Raw genomic sequence first — 6,733 nt, 5'->3', positions numbered from 1 at the left:
TAAAGAGGGAGATATTTTTATAATCAGTTTGGTGGTTTTTCGATTTATTTTTACTTTGAAATCAAAACTGATTATGTCAAATTTTTTAAAAAGAAAAAGAAAATAAATTGAAGTAAAAGAAATATTCAATTTGACTAAATTTTTATTTAGTTCGATTTTTGATATTCAGTGAATACTTCTAAATACAAATATAAAGTGTGTGTGTGAATTTCTCATTCAAAATTTATCTTTTAAATGTATCCTAGCTAGGAATTTGATTCAATTTTTTAAGATGTAAAATAAAAATTTTAAAATATATTTTTTTCTAAGGCTACGAGGAATAATTATATTTTAGTTGAATTGGTTGAGAGGTGACAATTTTTTAAATTGATTTAGTTGAGGGACAGAAATGATTAATGGGAAAGAAGGAGCTAATCAAATTACTAATTAATAAAGAGAACAAATAATTGGAAAAAAAAATATGAAAAAGAGAGGAATATTGAACAAGGAGCTAAAATATTTTGGAGGGAAAAAAAGGGAATTTGGAAAAAAATAAGGTGTGAGAGTGTGTGGTGTTAAAATGGGGCCACAAATCCAAGTGTCAAAAATTGAATGGAACCTCACACAACTATTGTTGGTTGGGCCTCACCCATACTAAAATTTTTCGAGTTTGGGACCTTTGTTCCTTTTGAAGCCTTGTTAAATTGGAGGAATAGTTATTTCAGAATTGTTATTCTACTTTTTATTATAATTTCAAAATAATTAGTATCAGAATAAATTATTTCGTAATTTTATTTCAATCATAGTATGGAATAAATTTATTCTAAGATTAATTTTGAAATTACTTATTTCTTATCTTATCGTTCGTATCGAACGAGCCCTAATTTATTTTTTGTTTTAACTGACATACTATGTGATATGTTAATGAGATGTTTGATATAATTTCACAAGTGAAATCTAGAGAGAATAATATGTACACAAGCTTTGATGGTTTAAGTAAAATATCACCACAAAGTAGTTTGGAGAAAGAAAACAAACACAAGTGAACAAAGTCAAGACAAATGTAACATGAAACTTTCAAAGTAATATTTTACGACTACTAGTATGAAAGATAAGCGAGACAAACTCTCAATTACTAACTGTTCCTTTGCCCTAATTCTCGGCACCCATAATCTCCTATTAGGTGATTATGTCCTTCATAATATGACATGTTTGTAAGATCATTAAGGTCAAAGAATATCTTGATACATTCAACATAATTTTAGTTTAACAACGCAAAATTCAAATGTCTTATTTATTTTTTTAAACATTGTAAATATTACACATTGATTAATTATTTCTAATTTAAATACTAATAATTAAATGAACGGATATCTAGGTTAACTCATCATGTATTTTTTTAACTAATTAATTTGTTTATGCGATTATAAAAAAATTAAATTTTAACTAAATAATCATTCTTAACTTTAATATATATGAGCAACTTTATATAGATATCGAAAAATTTCTCTGCCTATGAAAATCGTCATAGTTAAAACTTTATTTCAATAAATAAAACCAGTGGAAAGGAAAAACTTACTATATTTATCCATATTTTTGTGTGGTTACGTAATTTCATAATTTCTTCACTTCTGTTATTATATATAGAGAGACTTGTATATATATATATATATATATATTATTTGGAATTTTTTTGAAGTTTTATGAGTGAGAGTCTCAAAAACTAAGTCATTTTAAAACTTGAAAATATTTAAAGATCCAATCTTCACATGACCATATAGATAAGTAAATGTAAATTTTCAAAATCTGATCTAAAATCTACGATAACGCTAGCTTAGTAGCACCAAACCACTAAACCACAATTGACAACAAGTGATATTCCATATTTATTCTCTTAGCCAACTTAGTCTTATTGGATTTCCAAAAACAGCCCATTCTCAATTCAAGATATAGGCCCACACTGAAGTAAGCCCAACCATTGTCTATTGGATCTCCAAACATCATAGGCCCAATTAGCCAAGAAGTTTAACATAGACCCAACAAAATAGTACTCCTTCCGTTCCAATTTATGTGACACTTTTCGGATATCGAGATTCAAACAAGTCTATCTTGGACTGTAATTTATTCATATATCTTTTAATTATTATGACTTATAGTACTTTTTACGTAGTTTACAAATATATAAATTTCATTTCAAAAATAATGAAGATTCCACGCGCAAATTTTCGGTCAAACTTAAATTATTGGACTCTCAAAAAACGAAAAGTGTCACATAAAATTGGGACAAAGAAAGTATTAATTTTCAGAGTTTGCTGTAGTGTTCAAAATTGGAATTATACTTTTCGAGACATATGTTTTTTACGCGATCCGACATGAGATGGTAGAAATGTACGTGGGTTTTTGTGTTTTTTTTTTTTTTTTTTGAAATACATTATGCCCTCTCAACTTAAATTATGGAACATTTATAGAGTTGTTTTATTTTTTGAAACTGAACTTTTGCTTCACTAGATATAAGTTCTTTGTAAATTAAGTGCGCTATATATGCAGCATAAATAATGTGTATTTTCATAATTTATTATAATGTTCAGAAATTGAAGTTCAATGCTTTTTTCAACATATATTCTTTATTTTTTTAGTTGATTAATTAACATACCTACTTTTTGAGTTGATTAACCTGCCTGATCCCACCAAAACATAAACATGTTTTTCACACTTATGTTTAAGATATATAATATATCTTATCGTGTTAGGTTCATCAATTAATCCATTAACAAAATTGGATCAAGTAGGAACAATATGAAAAACATGATAACGTAATTTGTATATATAGAAAGTCAAGATCCAAGTAGAATTGGTGTGATGTGTCTGAAAATTTGAAATCGATCACGTAGAGTGGAAGCCAAACAATATGATTGAGAATCTATGATTGATTGAAAAAAATCACTTTCAAATACGATTTTACTCCTCTTTCATATATGATTTATACACGACTTTCTTTCGGTTTAAGAAGACTACGATAAGAATAAATCATACCAAAAATGGAATAACTAAAATTTTGACATCATATAGTTGTATAATTTTCCATGAAGAAATTACCATGCATGGACGTTATTTCCAAACTTAAGGCTTAAAAATACTTTCTAATATTTGACTTCTATATGATTACCATTTTTTTAATAATATGATAGACTTGAAAAAATATTTCTATTTATTTGGTCAATTTAATTAGTTAATAATTCACACACATGTCAATCCAATTATTGTGTTTTGATAGAAACAGCATCACAAAGTACTACTTTTGGGACAGTCACACATGCAATATGAATAGTCCTTAATTAATTAATTAGGGCACATTAAATTGTGTATTATTATGTAGTGGGGTACCACCTAAACAGCATAAGGTGCTACCCTCCAAACAAAACCTAACTTAATATTGTTAACCTAATTAAACACACCAATAATCAGAGAAGTGGCGATAGAGTGGTAAGTACTCTTTCATTCTTAATTAAGAGGTTTTGGATTTGAGTAAAGAGAACATAAAAATAACATGAAAAAACTTTATAGAAATTTTTTTAATCTAAAATGAATCAATCGACCAAATCTACCAAATTATTCTAATTCCTTGAATTTTAGGTAATCAACGAAAAAAACAAAATTTTATATATATATATATGAAAGGATACGAAGGACGTTGTTGCCCAATAATACGAAGAATAATTAAGGGTATGTTTGTAGGCATGGAAAGTGTGTTTTTTTTATTAAAAAAAAAAAGGAAGTGTAATTTTTTTGCTATGATTAATTTATATATAACTAATTTTAATATTATCAATTATTATAACTTGCATAACTCTAACCATCAATGAAACAACAGCTTAAGACAAACCACATGGCAAAATCATAATTCATAGCTAAAATGCACATGAATTACCATTTTTACCATGTCATTAATTTGATGAAAATATATAGAATGTTTTAAAATGTTGATTAAAGTTCACATTATTTGACTTTTAAGAAGTCCAATATATAACAATTGACCTTAGACAAAAGAAATAGGTTAAAACATCAAATTTGAATAAGTTGCTCGTAAAATTTGAGGCACGCATTGCAATGTCCATTCGAAAATGCTGCTTCCAACATAATCTTTTTCATATCGAAATCTCAAATTTGAGATCTCTGCTTAAGAATAGAGTAATCTCATCACTATACCATAATCTTTTTTACTTATTTCTCACTAACACTACTCTGTCAAACAGTCAAAATAAGACAATAATAAAAACTTACACACACCTCAACCCCACAATAAAAGGATAAAATCTTGAGTAAAATTTTGAAATAAGTGAGACTGACGCTTCAACACCAAAAGAAAAAAAGTTAAAGAGTAAATATTTATTCGTACTCAATACTTATATCAAGTTAATAAAAATAAAATATATATTTTCATATAGCTCTCTTTATATATATAGTATGTACTTATTACCTAACAATGGAAAATCATATGAGTTCTTATTCTATATTTTCAATATTTAAGATGAATTATTTGATTTGATATAAACGTTGAATGCTAGTAAATATTTAACCAAACCTTTTTTTCTTCAGAAAAAAGCATAGGTGACCCACAATATCGGGCAAGAATCTTTCAATTAGAAAAAACCTCCCCAAACAAAATCAAAAGAATCATTTGTTTTTAAGACCAAATCCTTCTTTGGAATTATTGATTTGGTACTTTGGGACCATCTCTTGTCCCTTTCAATTCAATATATTATCTCGCATCGTTTGTTTGGATATTTTTTTACTATTGTTATACAAAAGCATGTAATATATATTAGTCTAAGGCTCTGATTATTCGACTTTTAATAGATTTATTTGTATCTGGTACATGATGAAAATCACCTTGGCCAATCGTCATTCGACAACATAGACCTTGATTGATCTGATCAAACACTTGTTTTTTCCTAGCAAAGGTAATGTTTACCGCTCTTACTACCACAAGAGTTGATATTTTCGACTATATATATCTTCTTGTTACTAATTTAAAAAAAAACAAACTAGATTGTTATAATGATATTTTATTATACTTGATAATTGTTATAGAAAAATCGAAATATTTTAACTCTTGTGTTATTTTAAATTTTTTTTTAAAAAATAAATTGTTGTTGTCTATGGTGGGGTTAGTGGTGAAAAATTAGAAAGATTTAATAGGTCATTTTCCTAAGAGATTATACAATATAGTCTTGAAGACCATGGAGATTTGCTAGCTTAACATAATCCCCTCATAATCATTGTAAAATTTGACGATTTATTGATTATTATATACTACCTTTTCATTTCTTTTACTTCATCTACATATGCGTGGTAATTAATTTCGAAAAATTTCACATAAATAAAGGGTACTACTTACTTCATCTGTCTCAAACTATTCATTGTCATTTCTAAAAATGTTATTTTAAATTATTTATCATCTAAATGAAGAGAGATTATATCTTAAGACATAAATAATAATTAAATGACTATTCGGTAAGTATTTATATTATTATTATTATTTTATCCACACTCTAGTTGTTATCCCCAAGCATGCCGTAAAAGGAAGAGTATGTATGTCAATAGTCACATACCAATAAACAAAATAATAATTAGTCTCTTTATATGACACGACAATAATCACCTCTTAGTTAGTTTTTAAAAAATTTAAACTTATTTTTCATAGAAAACATTTTCCGCCTACCGAATACACCTTATATGAAGTTGAATAGAGTATATATTTTCCTTGAATAGTTTATAATGGATTATTATACCGAAATAAGCATTAAATTAAAGTAAGTTGAGTTTACTTAATTCAAAACTTGTAAAAAGGTCCTAATTCTTGTTGAGTTGTTTATTCAAATGGAATAATAGGTACTTTCAACTTTTCTCCAAAAAAAGAAAATCGTTTGAACTTCTAACTAATTTAAAATTGAACCTAAACACAAATCAAGAATAGTTTTGAGTTTGTATATAAAATCCAAATTCCAAAAAGATTTTCCATTTGTGGAAAATCCATTAATTATTAAATAAAAAAAGCCTCCCAAATCCCTATATAGGTCACCTTTTTTGGTCTTATCTTTTACCAAACAATAAAATATGTACACTAGTTATAGCTAGTAGCACAAGTAGTTTTTTTTTAAAAAAAATAAAAAATCCTATTTTATTAGAATTTTTTTTATATAATTTGCCAGTTAGCCCACATTATCTGTCCAAATTGCATCTAACCCCAAACAATTAAAATAATTAAACTAATGTGGCGTTTTGCTTGATTTGGATAATCTCCAAATTAAGAGTAATATTTTGTCACGACCCAGACCGTCGTGATTGGCACCCACACAAACCCTCCGGTGGGAGAACCATTACTACAACCCAACTAACAAAATTTTTATGAAAACCAAGGCATTAAGTTACGGAAGCAAGTTAATTAACTAAACAAATGCGGAATTAAATACCTAAAACCTGAAAGTCAATGTACCAAAACTCTAACAAGATTCATAAGGCTAAACGAAAAAATCATCTAAAGAACTAGTCTAAGTCCGAATATGATGGACTAGATAAAAAAAGAACTCAAGGCATCCCGGAAGAACTGGCTCACCCTTGAATTCAAATCGGCGATCACTGACCTTCTAAACGAGGTCTGTCAATAGCCGCCGAAAGATGCCCTGTACTTAACAAAAATAAGAGCAAGTGCAGTATCAGTACACAACCACAGTGTACTGGTAGGATCACGCGG

This window comes from Solanum tuberosum, unplaced genomic scaffold (assembly GCF_000226075.1).
Source record: "Solanum tuberosum cultivar DM 1-3 516 R44 unplaced genomic scaffold, SolTub_3.0 scf00129, whole genome shotgun sequence".
NCBI lineage: Eukaryota > Viridiplantae > Streptophyta > Magnoliopsida > Solanales > Solanaceae > Solanum > Solanum tuberosum.
The sequence above is the reverse complement of the archived record's forward strand: the minus strand, read 5'-3'. Positions refer to the sequence as shown.